Genomic DNA, 19,971 nt, shown 5'->3' on the forward strand with positions numbered 1-19,971 from the left:
AGGGGACTGAACCTGATTACCTCAAAGGTTCCTGTGATTCTGTCTTGTCATCTGCCTTCCTGGGAGACATTCAGGTTACTGCCCTGTCTCACTTAGGTGGGATGAGATGAGGTCCAGAAACCTCAGGGGACTGGGCAAAGGTCACATAGAAAAGCAAATTTGTTGGAGAAAGAACCCAGACTATGCTCCCCATCTAACATCTTCATATACAGAAAGACATGAGTGCTAGTTTTGGACCCAGGAGACCTGGGTTTGAATCCTGACTCTGACATACACTACAGGTGGGATTATGGACCAGTCACTTAATCTCAATTTTCTCCCCTGTAAAATGGGAATAATAACACAGAGGAGGACACTGAGGCAGAGGTTAAACAACTTGCCCAGAGTCACACAGCAAGTAAATGTTTGAGGTTGGATTTGAACTCAGGTTTTCCTGACTCCAGATCCAGCACTCTATCTACTGTGCCATCTAGCTGCCATAGGGGAAAGCCTTTGTAAAACCCATTACAGGGGTGGGGTGGCTAGGTGGTGCAGTGAATAGAGCAACTGGCCCTAGAGTCTGGAGGAGCTGAGTTCAAATCCAGCCTCAGACACTTAACACAAAAACTAGCCATGTGACCTTGGGCAAGTCACAACCCCAATTGCCCTGGCTTCCCCCCTCCAAAAAAAAAAATGCAACCCCCCTCCAACTCATTACAAGTATAGAATTGGACCTAGAATCAGGAAGTCTTGGTTTCAAAACTAGCCTCTGGTACTAATTAACTATGTGGCTCTGGGCAAGGCTCAAGCCTCAAGTTTCCTCATCTATAAAATGGGGCCACTTAGAGGGCTACTATGAGGGTCGAGTGAGATAAGCAAAATAAAGTGCTTTGCAAGCTTCCAAATGTACTGCAAATATCGCTTTCTGTGATACTGAGCAAGTCAATAATCCTCATGGTTTACTCTGGCAACTCTCTAAAGCTATACATTTCATACATTTCTTTTCATTTAATTTTTTTTTTTGGAGGTGGAAGGCAAGGCAATCGGGGTTAAGTGACTTGCCCAAGGTCACACAGCTAGTCTAGTGTGTCAATTGTCTGAGGCCGGATTTGAACTCGAGTCCTTCTGACTCCAGGGCCAGTGCTCTAGTCATTGCACCACCCAGCTGCCCCCAATTTCATACATTTCAAGGCAAGTGCTGACCTGTATGAGTAGAAGGAGTTCCCTCTCCCAGAGTTCTTTGTACAAAAACTTAAGAAGTCTTACAATGCTTCAGAAATGTTAGTTATTATTACGAACAAAGTTGCTCACCCCTGCATGGCTCCCTCCTCACACACACATACCTCTTTATTCTGACTTCCAAGGTCCTGCTTAACTTTCTTTCATTTCTTCTATAGGTGTTGAAAAGTGGTGGGGGTGGGGGGGGGAGGGGGATGAGATTAGAGGAAGTAACTCTTCTCTTCCTCCACCCTTTTCCCACTCAGCACTTAGAGAGATGCTTCTTTTAATGACAAAGTTAATAGTGCCCTTTTAGGGTGAATTCTTAGAGTTAGAAAGGATGTGAGAAGTTTACATTGTCTAAGTCAGACCTGAAGCAAGAGTCCCTTCTATAACACCCCTAGCAAATGAGTTTCTAGTCTCCCTTTGAATACCTACACTGACAAACAACTCACTACTTCTCTTAATTTTCTTTTTAAATTCTGAACTTTACAAACACCAAATAAAACGAGCATTTCCAATTATATAGTACAGAAGAAGGGACCTGTACACAAATCTGCAAATCTCTATTATGTAGAACTTGCTTTTCTTTTTAAGTACGGAATAAATTCAACATACAACTTTCAAAGCTTCCCTACTTGTCAGTGACCCCCTGAACTCACTTCTCCAGGCAGTCCATTCCTCTCAGGGAAAGCTCTAATTGTTTGGGAGTTTTCCCTTGTGTTGAGTTGAAATCAGCCTGTTCATCCTAGCTCTGTCCTGTGGGGCCAAGCCAAGAAGTCTAATCTCAACCTCTATCTGCCTCAGTTTCCTCAACTGTAAAATGGACATAATAATAATATCTGCCTTGAAGGGTTGTTGTACAGATCAAATGAGATGATGTTTGTAAAAAAGCCCTAGGCAGGTACGTGGTGGCGCCTAGTAGGTGCTATGTTAATACTTATTCCTTTCCCCTCCCTCTTCCCCATCAGCCCTTAGAATGACTGAAGACAGTGATTAGATCTCCTTTCACTATCTCAGACTGACTTGGGGAGACAGTAGAGGAGAGAAGGGCCTGGTGTGCTACGGTCCATGGGGGTCACCAAGAGTTGGACACAACTGAACAAGAGTTCTTTCCTCCAGACTAAATACATTTAGTTCCTTTGATTTTGCCCTCATGTGCCCCAGTCTTGAGCACCCTCCCTACCCCGGCTGCTCTCCTCTGGATGTCCTCCAGTGTGTCAATGTCCATTGTAAAATGTCAGCCTGGAATTGGACTCTTTTGTGAAGGTGGGAAATGGATAGTTTTCACTGGCATGGGGAGCTGCTCTCTGGGTTCTAGCTGTTTCCTTTCTTACACTCCACCAAAGGCATGGGCGCAATAAAAGACCATGACATGTAGGGTGGTTCTCAACCACAAAGATGCTATTCTAAACAGCAAAGATGCGGCATGAGGAACCTGGAAAAAAACGTAGTCAGAGGAGGACTGGGAAGGAAGCTCTTCAAAACCCTGTCACCCTGCTGGTGAAGCATGATTGGCCAGCCCTTCCCTGCGATGCTAGAGACCTCAGTAATGAGACAGGGAGGAAGAAGGGAGGGGAAAGGGAAGCTGAAGCATGGTGCAGTGTGAAGAGCCAAGGACTTGGTGTCAGGGGAGAGCCGGGTTCACTGTCCCGTCTCTGACACTTCCTAGTTACTTATGGGATTCAACCTCCGGTTCTTCATCTATAGAAGAAGGATAATAATATCACTAGTATTTACTTCCTATGGCAGTTATAAAGCTCAAGAGACAAGAAATGTCTTACACTTGGCAAACCTTAAAGCACAAAATAAATGTCATTTTAAAAATTGTTAATGATAGAGGCAGCTAGGGGGCATAGCGGATAAAGCACTAGACCTGGAATTAGGAAGAGCTGAGTTCAAATACTCCTTCAGACATCTACTACCTTTGTGACTGAGCAAATTTCCTATTCTCTTTCAACCTTAGTTTCCTCGTTTGTAAAATGGGGATAGAAATAGACCCTGTGTCATAGGTTTGTTCTAATGATTTCATGAACCAATAGATGTAAAACACTGTGTAAAGCTTAAAGAGCTTCATAAATTAGTGCTGCATTATTATTGTTGGTATTGTTATCTGCCAACTAGTGCTGAAAAAAAGACCCGAAGCTCCCCTGATGGAATGAAGGCTCCTGGAGGTCATGGACCATTTTGTTTTTGTATCCCCAGTGCCTAGTGCAATGCTAAATGCTGATTGATTGATTGTTATACATACAACTAGTCCTTCCTTTCCTCATAATCTTTGCACAGTCACTGAAGGTCTGTAGAACTCCTTGTCAAATATGTAATAGAAGGGATATCATGCTTCACACGACAGCCTGAGGGGTTCCTAGAGAGGGAAAGCTTTTGTTATTGTTCAGTCATGTCTGACTCTTCATGACCCCATTTGGGTTTTCTTGGTAAAGATACTGTAGTGGTTTGCCATTTCCTTCTTCAGCTCATTTTACAGATGAGAAAATTGAGGCAAACAGGGTTAAGTGACTCACCCAAGGTCACACAGCTAGTACGTGTCTGAGGCTGGATTTGAACTGAGGTCTTCTTAACTCTAGACCTGGTGCTCCATCCACTGTAGTACTTAGCAACCCATGAGGGGTAAAGTAGTGCAGTGGAAAGATAATAGAGTTGAGTCAGAGAATGGGATCATGGATTTAGAGGTGATGGTGGGTCAGGGGGCTGAAGAAGAAGAGGGCAGGTATTTATTACATATCTACTAGGTGCCAGGTACTAATTTACAAACATTATCTCATTTGATTCACCCCAAACCCTGTAAGGCAGATGCTAAATCATTTTGCCCAGGGTCACATAGCTAGTAAGTATGTGATGTCACATTTAAACTCAGGTCTTCCCAACTCCAAGTCTGGAGCTCTATCCACTATCCACAGCCCCTTAACTGCCTCAATTATTAGCAATTTTTAAAAGACATTTATTTCATGCTTTAAGGTTTTCAAGGTCATTTGGTCATTTCACTTTACAGTTGAGGAAAGTGAGGCTTGGAGATTAAGAGATTTGTCCAAGGTCATATCACCCCATCCTTCTACTGTCCCACACTGCCTCACCAACCCTAGCTCTGATATTTATTAGCAATATGGTTTTGAGCAATCAATTTAACCTTCTGATCTTCATCTGCAAACTAAGAGAGTTGTGCCAGATGATTCCTAAGGTTTTCTTCAGAACTAAATCTTATGACCTCTGAGATGTCTTCCAGTTCTGTGATTTTGTGATTCTAAATGAGTCTGCCCTCTCACGATGCTGCCTGATTCCTCTTCCAGGTATCCTCTTGTAGGCATTTATACTTGGTTTCACCAGCATAACTATGTGGGAGGAAGGGACTGACTGCACAGGGTGATTTCTCTGCCCAGTGCTACTGCTGAGTTCCTGCCTACAGCCTTGTACCTGCTTAATTCCTCCATTCTCTCCAAGTGACCGGGATCCTCCTTTCTCTATTCTCCTGGGTTAATGCTTCCAGTTTGATTCTCCCCTTTCCCCCCTCCCCCAGTCCAAATACTTTCCCTTCATCCACAGGCTCAGTTTTCTCAAGGAATAGCTTCCTCAATTTGACCTTCGAGAACCATCAATCTCACCAGAAAATGCTAACCCGAGTCACCTGACCCCACAACACAGCACTTTTCAGACCAATCCATCAGGATGCATTATTTAATAATGAGCACAGGAGCAATTCTGGATGGACCAGGACACCTGGCTGCCACAGTAACAAATTCCTAGCCCATCACCAATCACCTTTCTCTCCCTAACCCATGGCCACAAGGTCCTGCTCTGGGAGCTGGCAAGGGCAGCTCCAATGGAAAGGGCACCGCACCATGTACCAGGGCCAAGAGTGACCCCAATCAGCCTTAGGGCCAAGACTGGAGACAATGTAGAATAGTGGAAAGGGTTCTGGACTTGCAGTCCAAGGTCTTTATATGTTAGCCATGCTATAGAGTAGCATGTGTGACCCCTAACGGTTGTAACTGTCCTCTGGGCATCAGTTTCCTCATTTGTAAAATAAGGAGGGATTGAACTAGATGATCCTGAAATCCTTTGAATGAATGCCCTGTGTGACCTTAGGCAACCCTTTTCACCATCTGAGCTTCCCTTTCTCCCCGTTTAAACCAATCCTGCCCCCATGCCTTTTACAAGAGGCAGTGAGATGTATTAGATAATTGGCCTTGCAGCCAGGAAGACAGATTCAAGTCTGCCCTGACAGATACAGGAATATAATCCTGGGCAAAGCCATCTGACTTCCCAGGGTCTCAGGCAACTCTCTAAGGACTATAAATTGCAGGGCAATTGTCAATTTGCTTTAATGGAGGGAGTTTCCTCCACCAGTGAAATCACAAGAATGCATAAAAAGAAAAACCCTCCCTTCACAGAGACAGGATGAGGGCAAGTGTGACATCACACGGATACTCCACGTCCTTACGCTAGACAGCAAGTATTTTCCAAGTTACCTGGACAATGAACACCGGTTCTACTAAGCATATTTTCATATTACCATTTGCTCCAGATAGCTATGGTCAAGGTCATTGTAGTTTCCCAAGGCCATTTTCAGACCAGGTGCACAGGGAATTCTGACTCACCCAGGACAGTAAGCAGAAGAGCTCTTTGGAAAGGTCTTAAGAGAAATTCCAGAAAGCTGCATTAATTTTTATGACTATTAAAAAACTTTTATAACACAGATGAGTTTTGTCTTAATTCATTATAACAGCATGAGGCCCTGTGAGCCATACTTATTCTAATGATCACTATTCAACAATCTTTTATTGGGCAACTACTGTATGCAGAATATCCAGCACTGGGGAAGGGTAGGAATTTTGAACTTATATGAAACACAAGATGTGCTCTTGGTTCTGGTGTAATCAATCAACAAGCATTTTAGTATGCACTATGTATCGGGCATCGTGTTGAAGTTTAAGGATACACAAACAAAAGTCAAGCTGGCCCTACCCTTAAGAAGTTTACATTCTATTGGAAGAGATAATAAATAGGTGCATATAAGAGAAGACAAAACTTAGCCTTAGAGAGAAAGGCACTAACAGCTGGGGGATCGGGAAGGACACAGAAGGTGTCATGGGGCCTGAGTGTTGAGGGAAGCCAGGAATTATAAGAGGTCGAGATGAGGAGAGAGAGCATTGTTTGAGGAAGAGCATGGAGACTAATACTTCTGGACCACAGAAGAGAATAATGAGTAAGAAGACAAGAAAGATGGAAGGGGCTGGTTTATGAAGAGCTTTAAATGCCATACAGATCTGAGAGGTAATAGGGAGCCAGTGGAGTTTCTTGAGAGGAGGAGGGTGTGACATGATCATATTTCTGCTTTAGGAAAATCATGTCGGCAGTTGTATGAGAGATGGATTGGAGAAGGGAGACCAATCTGAAGGCTATTGTAATAGTCCAAGTGAGAAGCTATGAGATCTTGAACTAGGGTGGGGGACATATGAGTGTAGAGAAGGGGAGATATAAGAGAGATACTTTGGAGATAGGAAGAAAACAAGACTTAACAACTGTGAGCTCCTTGAGCACAGAAGCCTTTTGCCTTTCTTTACATACCAATGCTTAGCATGGTGCCTGGCTCCTAGCATGCATTCGATATATGCTAATGTATCGATCAGTTCTTTTGTCTTGTGACTATAATTTCATTGGGTTTGGAGATACAGAAACACTCTCTACCAATAAAGATAATTGTCGACAACTTTTCTGCAACTTAGTTTCTTGGGGCACTGAGGGATTAAGTCACTTGCTTAGGGTCTCTCACAACTAATAAGTATCAGGGATTTGATAGGATTTGAACACTAATCCTTCTAACTTCAAGTCTTGTCCTGTGGGGGAAGACCACTAGTGGCAACTAGGTGGTACAGTGAATAACGAGCTGGGACCCAAGTCTGGAAGACCTAAATTCAAATCTGAAAGACCTAGCACCAGACATTTACTAGCCGTGTGACCCTGGGCAAGTCATTTAACCTCTGTCTGCCTCAGTTTCCTCAACTGTTGTTGTTTAGTCATTTTCAGTCACATCTGACTCTTCATGATGCCATTTTGGGACTTTCTTGGCAAATTTACTGGAGTAGTTTGCCATTTCCTTCTCCGGTTCATTTTACAGATAAGAGAATTGAGGGAAATGGGGTTAAGTGATTTGCCCAGGGTCACACTGCTAGTAAGTGTCTGAGGCTGGATTTGAACTCAGGGCTTCTTAACTTCCAACCTTCTGCTCTACTTTGCCACCTAGCTTTTCCCCAACTTTTGTTGTTACTGTGGAGTCATTTCAGTCATGTCCAACTTTTTATGATCCCATTTGGTATTTTCTTGGCAAGGATGCTGGAGTGGTCTGCCATTTCCTTCTCCAGCACTTCAATGGTAAAACAGGGTAAATAATAACACCTACCTCCCAGAGTTATTATAGGGGTCAAGTGAAATATTGTTTGTAATACACTTAGCATTGTGCCTGGCACAAAGTAGGTGCTTAATAAATTTTTTTCTTCCTTCCAATGGATAAAGCTTATAGCTCTAGACATTTTCTGGTGATCTTATAAATGCTAGGAAATGCCACCTTCAGAAGAAATAGTTGCCAAGTCCATAAAAACTATGATTCTGTGCACCAGGACCTATTACTGCTGCTGAGACAATGTCTTTCATTTTATTTTATTTTATTTCTTTTTGGAGGGGGGAAGGTAGGGCAATTGGAGTTAAGTGATTTGCCCAAGGTCACATAACTAGTTTTTTTGTGTTAAGTGTCTGAGGCTGGATTTGAACTCAGGTCCTCCTGACTGCAGGGCCAGTGATTTATTCACTGTGCCACCTAGCCACCCCTATATCTTTCACTTCGGTTTAGCTCCTCTGCCTGAGTCCACACTATTTTATTTCTTCTTTTTTTCTGTACAAACATTTGCAATATTTCTACTGAGTACTACAACTCTATGAAGAGAAGAGCATTGAACTCTTTTGGGATCAAGAGTCCTGGGTTCAAATTTAGAACTAGAAGGGACCTCAGAGATTATCCTGTCCAATTCTTTTACTTCACAGATGGAGAAAACGAAGTTCATTCAGAGGAAATGACTTGCCCAAGGTCATTCATGTATCTAAAGAGCAGAGGGCTCCAGACTCCCAATCCACTGCTCTTTCTACTACTCTACACACACATTTAGACTTAAAAGATGGGTTGGACCCTAGACAAATGAGGAAGCAAAGGCCCAGAAAAGGCAAAGAACTGGCTGAATGTCACACAGCAAATCAGTGACCAAGCCAGAACTAGAAACCAGGCTGTGTTGGGAGCCTCAAAACAGAAGATCAATTTGCTGACAGGCACAGGCCATTTGGGAAAATCTAATAAAAAGGTCACAGTATCACAGACTTAGGGCTGGAAGAGACCTCCGATCCTCTCACCTCTCCCTGTCATCTTGCAGCCAAACAACATTCCACAAGTACTAAGTGGCAAAGCCAGCATTTGAACCTGGTTCCTTTGACCCCAAAATGTAGCACTTGCTTCTGTACCCCTCAAAGGGCAGTTTCAAGGCTCTCCTGCGGGGAAGGAGCACAGTATGTGATAGTAATGGCAATTAAAGATTCCCCTGTATTGGCTTGGTTTTCAAATTGATTGTATTAAAACCCAGAGTTTGTTAATCCCACCTGTGGGATGGGCTTGTTGATGTGAAAAGAAAGTCCTGAAGTGGGAGGAGCTGGTGATGTAGATTTGGAGAGACAAGAGAGAGGCAGAAGTTCTTTTTGGAAGCAGCACCTCGTGGAGAGGGAGAGACTAAGAGATTGCTGGTGGCCGCTTTGAATTGCCCTGGACTTTTGAGACCTGCCCCCTGAGCTGCCAAGGACTGAGGAGACATGGCTGTTTTGCTGGTACTTTGTCTGTCTGTTTTGATGTTATTTTGCCAGATTTGTCCACTGGTGAAAGACTGTCCTGTTGAAGAAGTCCTGGAACCTGGCATTTGGTTCAGAAGGCCTGAGACTGTCCTGCAGACAGAGAGTGAATACTGTCCACTGGTGAGGGACAGTACTGGAGTGAATACTGTCCACTGGTGAGGGACAGTACTGTTGTTGCAGGGGTCTGGAGACTGTCCGGCAGACAGAATGAATACTGTCCACTGGTGAAGGACAGTGCTGTTGTTGCAGGGGTCTGGGAGCCTTTCTGTTGGTTCAGAAGCCCTGAAGAAGGATTTTCTTGTTGTATGTTTACAGAAATCCTGGGAGAGGGCTTTGCTAATGTGTTCAGGGGTTCTAGGACTGTTCTACAGACAGAGGATAAATTCATGAAGGGACTGGCAATGTATCTTATGGCCTTGCTAAGCCTTGTCTCTCCAGGAACTAAGATTGCTGAGAACTTGCCTCGTGTCAAGATGAAGAAAAGACCTCCATTTGGGTATTAAGTGCTGTGTTTAAACTTGATGTAACTCTGGGGTAGATTCAATTGTGATCCAGGGGTGGGGAACTTTTGACCTTTTTGTGTTCTATGGTTGAGCAAATGAATGTATTTTACTTATGTTTGGAAACTAATCTCCATTTGAGAAGAGGGGCTTTGTGGTGGACTTAATTAAGGTATAGCCTAGGGGTGGAGAAGTATTTGGAACAGAGACTTTGTAATTGATTGAATGATTGGAAAGTCCTGGGGTGGGGTAGGCCTTGGAGATGATTTAATCACACTTAGTAAATGCTGTATTTTGAATGATGTCATGTTTTGATCTTCTCTGTTCTGGGTTTGTTACTGAATAAAATAGAGAGCACCTATGCTGGTATTTTGAACCTGGGAAGTTGCCTTTCTTTTGGCATTACATTACACAGTACAAGGCCATTTGGCCATCCTTATGCTGCTAGGAGACCTTGGGCAGATTCCTTTTCCTCTCTGGGCTTCAAGTTTTTCTGTTTGTTTTGTTTTCTATGTTAAAAGACAGAGTTGAGATAGACGACCTTGAGTGGCCTAGCCATGAGGGCATTTGCCTGGCTCACATTAGAGCTGGGCTAGTTAGAGAGAGACATTGGGAGCAGAGGGCCCATCTGAGCAAGGCCCATAACCTTGGCTGTCCTTGGCATTTCTCTTCAAGCAGCCCTCTGGCTCTTCCTTTCTAGCTCTTGAGAACCACTTTCCCTTAGAGATGACAGGCTTTTGGAGCTTTTCTCTCCTTTAGCCACACAGGGATGGTGGTTCTGACCAGCTCAGAAAAAGGCTCTTGTCTGGGTCTGCACCTGGGACAGCTGCGAGGCTGCCTCAGAACTGGGCTCAGCATCCACGGCCCCCCTTAAGCCAAACGCTCCCTGGAGTAGACAGTGACCTATACTTTCTCAAGGCCTTGCTGGCCTGAGGCTAAGGGCCTGCACACCATCTGGAATCTTACTTCCTCCCTGCTCTCCTTGGCTCTGCTGTCCAACTATCTCTCCTGAGGCTCCTTCCCACGTGGGCCATCCAGGAACAGGACATAGATCCAGGGTCTGATGGAAAACCCGTTCCCTCTGCCATCATCCATGTGCTCCACTCACCCCTTGGCCCAGGGCAAACTCTCCTGCTGCCCGTCCTCCAGAGAAGCCAATCAGTCTGACTTTCTAGCGGAATTGTTTGCTTCACTGTAATTGATGAGTCTCTAACAAGCCCCAGGAGACTGGGTTTGTTTGAAGGGAGCTCTCTGCTTCTGGTCCCTAAGGAAGTCCCCAATTCAGCCAATCTGAGTTCCCAGGGAAATATGAATCAACCCAGGCTGTCTTTCAGCCTAGCATCAATGTCTGCCTAAGCTAGGTCTGGCACACTGGTTTAACCCCCTCCTGGCTACAGTGACTAGTGCCCTGGTTGGGGGTAGTTAGCAACAGCACGAAGCAAGCTGCTGGGTCTGTGGGATGACAACCTATGGTACACTGCAATGTGCCCTGCCCCACAGGGAGGAATGGGCAGTGCCCAGGAGCCGCTGGGGAAGCTCTGTATGGGCACTGGGCCTAAAGTAGGGTCTTTGTGGGAAATCGTGAGCTGGGGCCTTTCCTTCCTCTCTAGGAGAGGAGCTAGATGTTTGGAGTCCCTCCCAGATACAGACGGCAGTATAAATGTAGGTCAATTCCTAGCTGCCTAAAATAGTGATGTCATCTGCTCCCCGGGGGAGGCAAGAGGAAGTGGTAAGTTTGGGAGGAAGGGTGAGGAGGAGGGCGCATATAGCTTGGCACTGGTACTGGGATGCTTTAGGTCTGCCCACCTTCAAAGCTCAAAAGAGACAAAACTATTTAGGAAGCTGTCCCTGGGGCTTGAAATGGAGGGGGAACCCAACTCCCAGGGCCTTTGTAACCATCAAACTTGGAGGCTGTCACAGCAGGTATGAATATGTGGATGGAGGATCTTAGAATTTAGAACTGGAAAGAGGCCTCACAGAAAATCTAGTCCAGCCCCCTCATTTTACAGATGGGGAAGCTTAGGTTTATGGATGTATCACAGTTCTCAAAAGAATCAAATCCATTTTCATCACCCAGTCTCTCCTTGGACTTCTTCTAAAAAAAAAAAACCCACAAAAAAACCTGGCTATGTGATTTCATGGGTGAAGGGAACGCCTAGTGTAGAAACTCCATCTATTTATGCTGACTGGTAATTAATCTGTAACTTATGGGCTGCTAGTTGGCACAGTGGATAGGGAGCTGGGCCTGGAGCCTGAGTTCAAATTTGACCTCACATTCTTTCTAGCTGTGTGACCCTGAGCAAGTCACTTAACCTCTTGTTTGCCTCAGTTTTTGTATCTGTAAAATGGGGATAATAATAATAGAACCTACCTCCCAGGGTTGTTGTGATGATCAAAAGAGATAACATTTATAAAGCACTTAGAAGAGTGCCTGACACATAGTAAGCACTATATAAATATCGACTATTGTTATTATTAATTTATAGTCATAGGAAGTTGCCTTTCACAAAGCAAGGTAAAGTGGTTTAACTTCATGGTCACAAAGTTTAGTATGTGTCTAAGGTAGGACTTGAATCCTGGTCTTCCTGATTCTAAGACTAGTTTACTTTCCACCATATTACACCACCTCATTGACTTAAAAAAATAATATAACCTCTGTTTCTATATTGCTTTAACAAAAATCTTGTTAGGTAGACAGTACAAGAATTCTAGTTCCATTTTTGTTGTGTTGTTTCTACCCTCCATGACACCATTTGGGATTTTCTCGGCAAAGGTGGTTTACCATTTCCTTCTCCAACTCATTTTACAGATAAGAGGAAATTGAGGCAAACACAGTTAAGTGACTTGCCCAGAGTCACACAGCTAGTAGGTGTCTGAGGCCAGATTTGAACTCAGGTTCTTCTGAGCCTCTATTCACTGCTTTATCTAGCTGCCCCAGTTTACAGTTTAATGAGGTTCAAATAGGGGAAGCAATTCATCGAGTCACACAGCTAATAAATGCCAGAGGCAGAATTCAAACCCTCAAGTCTCCTGACTACATGGTTAGCACTCTCCCAACTACATTATGCTAAAGTCATAATCTTAGTTAATTCCCTTCCCTTCTTGTTGGGAGGGGGTTGCAACAGGGGCATGGCGTGCAGGGTGAAGGCATGAGAAGAATTGTTCTTAAAGGCCCTTTCCAGTTTTCAATCCTACGGTCCTATGAACGTGGATGATGGGAAAGAAGAAACAAAAGGGAAATAGATTGAAAAAAAGCAGGGGACTAGAGGGCCTGGGTCTCATTGCAATAACCCAAGTGTTGCCGGGTAATGTGTATAAATGCCGGCCAGCCTTCCTCCAGAAACATAGCCGTGCTGGCAATTGAGTTCATTGGCCAAATTGAATTTGGGTTTCTGTACGAAGTTCTTTTCTATTAAGTGCTTTAACATACATCACCTCCCTCAGTCTATTGATGAAATCCTATTATCCGCTCAGAGCCGGAGGCAGCTTCCTCGGCAACCTTCCACCCACCAGCTCTTCGAGAGGTGAGGGTGGTCAGGGGGGTGGGGGTGGGCCAGTGCCACGAGCACCCAGGAAGTCTCATGGAATTGCAGATGTGAATGGGGGCAGGAAGGGCACCTCACTTTTCTTAAAGCTTGAGGCTTAGAAGGAAGTCCGTTTTTCCTCCAGAGCCCTGCCAGGATGAGCAGGTTGGGGACTTGGCCACCCCCACTCCTCTAGAAGAAAAGGCAAAATTCTAACCATCTTCTTGGGCTGACTCAAGCTCTAGGCACTTCACTGCACCAGAGGAACCAGGATGGTGCTGGGGATGGTACCAGGGTTTGAAAACTGTGGGTGGGGAAAGGGCTGTCTGCAAGACTGGTGGGTGTCCCATATATACCGAAATATTCACAGTAGCACTCTTTGCGGTAACAAAAAAAGCAGAAACAAAGTGGGTGGCCATTGATTGCGGAATGGTCGAGCAAACTGTGGCAAATGAATGAAATAGAATACTATTATGCTGTGAGAAGTGATGGATCTGAGGAACTCGGAGAAACATGGGAAGACTTATAGGAATTGGTGCAGAGCAAAGAAAGAAAACCAAGAACAATATACACAATGACCACAATCATATAAACAGAAACAACACCAAAAGGTGGCCAAACTCAGCTCCATTGCAGTGACTCATCGTGGTCCCAGATAACACATGATGAAACACACGTCTCTACTTCTTATAGGGCTGAGGGACTAGAATGTCGCATTTTGTTCATCAGTTTTCCAAACCTTTTCTTTGTTACAAAAATAAGTTCATCAGGGAAGTAGGGCATATCAGAAAATGAGTATGGTATAAAAAATAAATTAAATTTTTAAAAATTTACATAAAAGTGTGTGTGAGGGAGGTGAAAGGAGATTAAAAAACAAGATGGTGAGTCTTCCTGTCCCATTCTTTCCTCCCAGCTCTCTTTCCCAGTCCTTTTTCCCACTAGAAAGATATCGAGTGTGTAAGATGCTGTGCTATTCTGCCCCACACAATCCCTGAAGCTTTTAAACTGCTGATCCCTGAGGCGATTCTCCATTCCGGCTGGGAGTTAAGAGGAGGAATGGTAGTGGGAAGGACATATTTCACTTCCCCTCTTGGGTTCAGAAAACCTAGAGGAATCTAGGGACTTAATGGGGGACTTGCAAGGGGGGGAACAGTCACTGAGAAATTGCCAAAACTCAGTGGTCCCCAAATCAAATGTTGTGTCTTCTGATCGAATTTGGGGCATGACAAAGAAGACTGCTGTGATCACTATTTAAGAACTCAGGGTTTGTAAGCCCATGTATATGAATGAGTATGTATGTCTGTGTGTGGTTATATGTGCAGGAATAGTTTTGTGTCTGGCTGGGCACAGTGGCTCACATCTATAAACCCTCTTGCTGGTGGAGGCTGAGACTGGAGTTAAAGCAGATTCACGGTCTACACTAGGTTTGGCACTAATTATGGGGAGCTCTCAGGAGCAGAGAGCCACCAGGATGCCTAAAGCAGAAGCAAACTGGCCCAGGAGAAGGTCAAAGCTTCCTTATTGATCAGCAGTGGGATTAGCCCATGAACAGCCACAATGCTTCCAGCCTGGGTGAGATAGGAAGACTCAGTCTCAAAAAGTAATCAGAACAAAAAAGGTTTATGTATGTGTATTATATGTATATATGGTACAGTGGATAGAGAGCTACACTGGAGTCTCAAAGAGTTAGTAGTTGTGTGACCCCTGGCAGGTCACTTAACCTCTGTCTGCCTCATTTACTCAACTGTAAAATGGGAATAATGATAGCATCTCCCTCTCAGGGTTGTTGTGAGGATCAAAGCACTTAGCTCAGTGCCTGGTACACAGTAGGTACTTAATAAATGCTTGTTTTCTTCCTTCCTACATCTATATCTATATATCTGAGTTAAGCATAAATAGGTAACTGAATGTATGAATATGTGCATATGTATATGGACACTTGTGCAATAAGTTATATGGACGTGTGCATATATGAGTGTGTATGTAAGCAAGACACATGCATACTGTAATGTACACATGTATAATTATCTCTTTGTATGGCCATACATTTAAGTATGTGTGTAAACAGGTATGTATACGGAATAGTACATATATGTATATATGTGTGTGAATGGGTATGTGTGAACATGTGTGTATGTTTATGTAAGCATGTGTGAATGGATGTGTGCACATATAAAAGGGGTATGGAATAAGGGTGGATATGTACACAGATGGACACGTAAGCATGTTTAGTCTATCTGCTGCTTTTTAAATAACATATCAGGGCTCTCTCTGTCTGTGCCTGTGTACAAGGATGGCAACATGGGGTGGGAGAGGAAGAAAATTCCTGTTAATTAGCCTGGAATCGATCTGTATCCTCCCAAATTTGATTTTTCTTAAGCATCCCCGTCTGTCCTGTCCATGGCCAATTAGCTTCAATTACAGCCTGTTAGTCAATGTGATGAAAAAGACTTAGAGAGTTCCATCGGCCAGAAGTGGAGACTGGCACAGAGAGCAGACAAAGAACAATGGAGAGCGGATGGAGCCTCCTGGACACAGGTCACTGATCCCTGATGGGACTTCAGAATGTGGGCGAGTTGGTTTGGTTTGGTTTGGTTTGGTGATGGACGCAAGGGTAAAGAGAGGGAGCCTGGAAGCAGATAGACCTTTCTCATTCTTTGGGGTTCAGTTTAATATTAAAATAAACTTCCCTTCCCTGAGCTCACAGTGACAATGAGGAGCTAGGGATAGAAAGAAGAAACCAAGCAATCTGAAACACTTCCTTCAGATCCTCTGTAAAGCAGAGCAATCCACAGGGGGCTGAGAACTGACTGTTGTGTTTATAGGGACAGGTGTCTACTCATTACAGTTATACCTGTGCTAATGAAGAAGGCACACACCCACATCCCACTTTGTTGGCAGAAATGTTATCAGAGGTAGAAATAATACAGGAGACAGGGATACCAGAAAGGAGAATTTATAGTATGAAAATATCATTAAATATTCACTAAATAACAGCAGTGTGAGATAACAGGTTGGCCAAGCCTCATTCATACACAAGAGTAATCAATAATAACAGCTTATGTTTATAGGACTCTTTATTATCACATGGAGCATTTCTACCTATACTCTCTCACTACATCTTCACAACCTGGGAGGCAATGCAAATGCTATTATCCCTATTTTACAGAAGAGAAAACTGAGTCTCAGAGAGGTCAAGGTGACATAACTAGCGAGTCACAGAGTAATTGGCACAGAGATGAATGAAATGCAGACTTCTTGGGGGCTGAGCACAGCTTTCTTTCCACTATACCACATTCCTCTCAATCTGTGATTGGTTCAAGAGCCTTTCCAGTTTGGGGGGGGGGAGGAGAGCTAGAGAGCACAGATACTAAGCACTCAAAGCCAGGGGCCAGTTCTATGGATGGGGTAAAACCAGCCCAGAAAGTGCAGCAGAAGCTTCATAGATTGGCTGTGGGCCTACCCATTTACCTTCCTATGGGTGCTGGCTGATCAGAACTGTGTGTGGAGGTATTTTTGTCTTAGTGGGAACACTGCTGCTGGGTGTTATAGCAGAAGCCAACACTGCTATGTAAGAACCAAGAAGATTTTTGCTTTAAAAAAAAAAACAGGCAACTTTGAAAAGAGCTGTGTCTATGTTTAGGGGGGGAGGTGGGAAGGAGAGAAAATAGGTTCTTTGCTAATTGAAAAAAATAATTTCAAAAAACAAAACAAAAGAGTTATTTTCCAGGGGATATCCTTGGCCTCCCCAATTGAGGTATCATTGTATGAAGACTAGCATTTACCTATCTTTTTAAGGTGTGCAAAGCACTTTACAAATATCTCATTTGACCTTCACAACAACTGTGGGAGGTAGGTGCTATTATCACCCCCATTTTATAGATGAAGAAATTGAGACAGGTTAAATGACTTGCCCAAGGTCATCACATAGACAATAAGTATCTGAGTCTAGATTTGCACTCAGATCTTCCTGATTCCAGGTCCAGCACTCTTATCACTGTACCAGCTAGTTACCCCTATAGTTCTGCATTCCTCATCCTCTCAGCAGATGGTCAGTTCACTGAAGAACCATATATAATGGATCTAGGGAAAGGTAACATTTTCTACTGGAGGAAATTTTGGTCTTAGCAGGAATCAGGAAACCTGAGTTCCAGTCCTGGTGCTACCCACTGATTTCTTGTGTGATTTGGGGTAAGCTAGTTAACCTCTCCAAGCCTCAGTTTGCCTCATCTGCTAAATGCAAAGAATAAAACTTGCCCTTAGTCACCGTGCCTATTTCTTGTAAGGATAAAATGAAAAAACACCATCATGCATCAGAGGCAAGAAGGGCTTGAAAGATCATTTAGCCAACTCCTTCATTTTCTAGATGTAGAAAATTAGATTGAGGTTCAAGGTCGTGAGGTTCAAATGGACTATTTGTGCCTGATCTGTGGTAGAATCTTCCTAGCTTGTATTGGACTGATCAGCCATAGTCAAACACACTGTACCTTGACCCCAACGTTGTGATATTATTGGTCCTCTTCCCATATGAAGGACAAAAAAACAGCAGGTTATGAGGTACCTTCTTCCTATCCCATCCCCTTTCAGCGTCCTTATATATGTGTTTTCACAACTAGAATATAAGCTTCCTGAGGGCAGAAACTGTCCTGGTTCAAGTCTGTCCTTCTATGATCAGAGTGTGCCTCTTTTAGCAGCACTGACTCCTAAAGATCATCTACCAAGGCATGGATGAGCTGTATCAGCATGGGTGGACCGTGTGCCCATGTGAATAAAATCATGGATTTTTGCAAAGGGAAGTGCTTCCATTGCATTCATACCCAGTACCTTTCAGAGGCATCTCATTTTGGTTCAGTAGCCTTGTAGGACTATAGTCACCATTCCCTGTCCTCCCCAGGGGACGGATTAGGCCTGGCTGGGGCTCCAGGGATCATAGAATCAGAGCAGCACCTTAGAAAGCACCTACTCCAACCCCCTCATTTTACAAATGAGGAAACTCAGATAAAGCCCAGAAAAAAAGAAGTGACTTCCCCAAGATCCCAGGGACTGTAAATAGCAGAGCTGAGATTTCAAACCAGGCTCTCTGACTCTAAATCCAATGTTTTTTCCATTGTACCTTAAGGAATAGTCAGGTAAGGAGAATTCAAGAGGACATTCTGCCAAATGTATCCATATGTCTCTGGGACTTCCTATCCTGATCAAGACAGGTCAAGCAGGCTGAACAGAGACTTATCATATAAACCCGCATACATTTTAAACTCCCTCCCTCCCCAGCCCCTACTCCCAAGGGTTGGTCCTCAGTTGTGGTTCAGTCACTTTCAGTCATGTCTGACTCTTCCTGACCCCATCTGGGGTTTTCTTGGCAAAGATACTAGAGTGGTTTGCCATGTCTTTCCCCAGCTCATTTTACAGATGAGGAAACTGAGGCAAACAGGGTTAAGTGACTTGCCCAGGGTCACACAGCTAGTAAATGTCTGAGGCTGGATTTGAACCTAGGTCTTCCTCCGTCCAGGTCTGGCATTCTATTTCCTCTAGGTCTGAGCTCTTTCAGGGAAGATACTACATCTTCCTAGTGCAGTTCCTGACACATAGTCAGCATTCAAATTTGCACTACTAACCCTATAAGACTGTTAGCTCCCTGAGAGCAGGGGCCATTCATCTTCATATCCCCCACATAATACCTAGCATCATGATTTGCACATAATAGGCACTGAATTTAATATTTGCTCCATTGACTTTAATTCCTTGAGCTGAATTGAACTAAAGGTTATTTTTCACTTTACATAACTTGTCCCTTTGGGTGGACTGCTACTGTCAGCAGCAGTAGTCCTGAAATTCTGAAGTCTGGACAAGAGTAAGAGGTGTGAACAGTGTCTGCAGAAAATCAGAGGAAAAGGGTTCACCTATGAGATAGCAACTTTCTACCTCAGGTTGAGGTTTGGGGAGAGAGGGAGGGGCTATATTCTGCAAAGCCACCAGGGCTCAGGTGTCCCAGGAACAGTATCAAGAAATGCTTTCCCTTCCACTTAAAGTACCTGTGCAAAGGGGCAGGGAGTGTACCCAGAAGTACAGTAAGTAGAAAGGGCTCTCTCTCCCCACTGCCTACTCTATTCCCTCCCACACTGACATGCACAAACCAAGGATTTTTTTTCCCCAGCTGTTTCTATTCTCAGCCCTAGTTCCGTCCATCTCCAATTACCCAGCTGATCAATAAGAATAGTACATTTATGGAAGATGAAGAAAAGAATGCAGAAGACAGACAGAGACAGAGAGACAGACAAAGACAGCAATGAGACAGAGAAGAGACAGAGACAAAGACAGAAAGACAGGAGAGAGAGAGACAGAGACAGAGAGAGAGAGACAGAGACAGAGACAGAGAGAGAAAGAGAGAGTCAAAAGAGAGAAGGGGGTAGCTGCCAGCAGCAAAGGTGAGGTGGGGGAGAGGGGCAGAAGAAGAAATAGGAAGTTAGAAAGCTGGGGCAAAGTCATGTGGGTGGCTAATCTCTTTCCCTCCTCCCCTTAGAAAATTACTCTCTAGCTCAAAACCTAAGGAAGACCAGGCATATATCCATGCTTCCAGACTTCTGCTATGAGCTTACTCTCCCACAGATTCACTTCAAGTTCTCTGGGATCTTCTGAGATAACAGGGACAGGCACTGGACTTGGGAGTCAGGAGAACTGGCATTTAGGTCCAGTCCTACCCTCTAATTGACTATGTGAACTTGGGCAAGTCACTGCTTCTCTTGTTTTCTCCTCTGTTAAGTGGTTAGACTAGATGATTTTTAAGGCACACTCACTTTTTCATTCAGTAAGCATTTATTAAGAGTCTACTATTTATAGGATACTGTGTT

General features: G+C 44.0%; 1 protein-coding gene and 1 long non-coding RNA gene across 5 annotated transcripts in view; one reads left to right on the forward strand and one right to left on the reverse strand.

The window, feature by feature from the left end:
- NTNG2 (netrin G2) overlaps window positions 1-19,971 on the reverse strand; it is a 103,592-nt gene that overhangs the window by 34,137 nt on the left and 49,484 nt on the right. The gene's annotated exons all lie outside the window — the stretch shown is intronic.
- LOC138147234 (uncharacterized) lies at window positions 8,770-9,975 on the forward strand. Its single transcript, XR_011164739.1, has 2 exons — window positions 8,770-9,237; window positions 9,306-9,975. It is a non-coding gene; the product is annotated as an uncharacterized lncRNA (long non-coding RNA).

This window comes from Petaurus breviceps, unplaced genomic scaffold (genome assembly GCF_028583685.1).
Source record: "Petaurus breviceps papuanus isolate PSGF00001 unplaced genomic scaffold, PetGlider_PUasm1.0 90779, whole genome shotgun sequence".
NCBI lineage: Eukaryota > Metazoa > Chordata > Mammalia > Diprotodontia > Petauridae > Petaurus > Petaurus breviceps.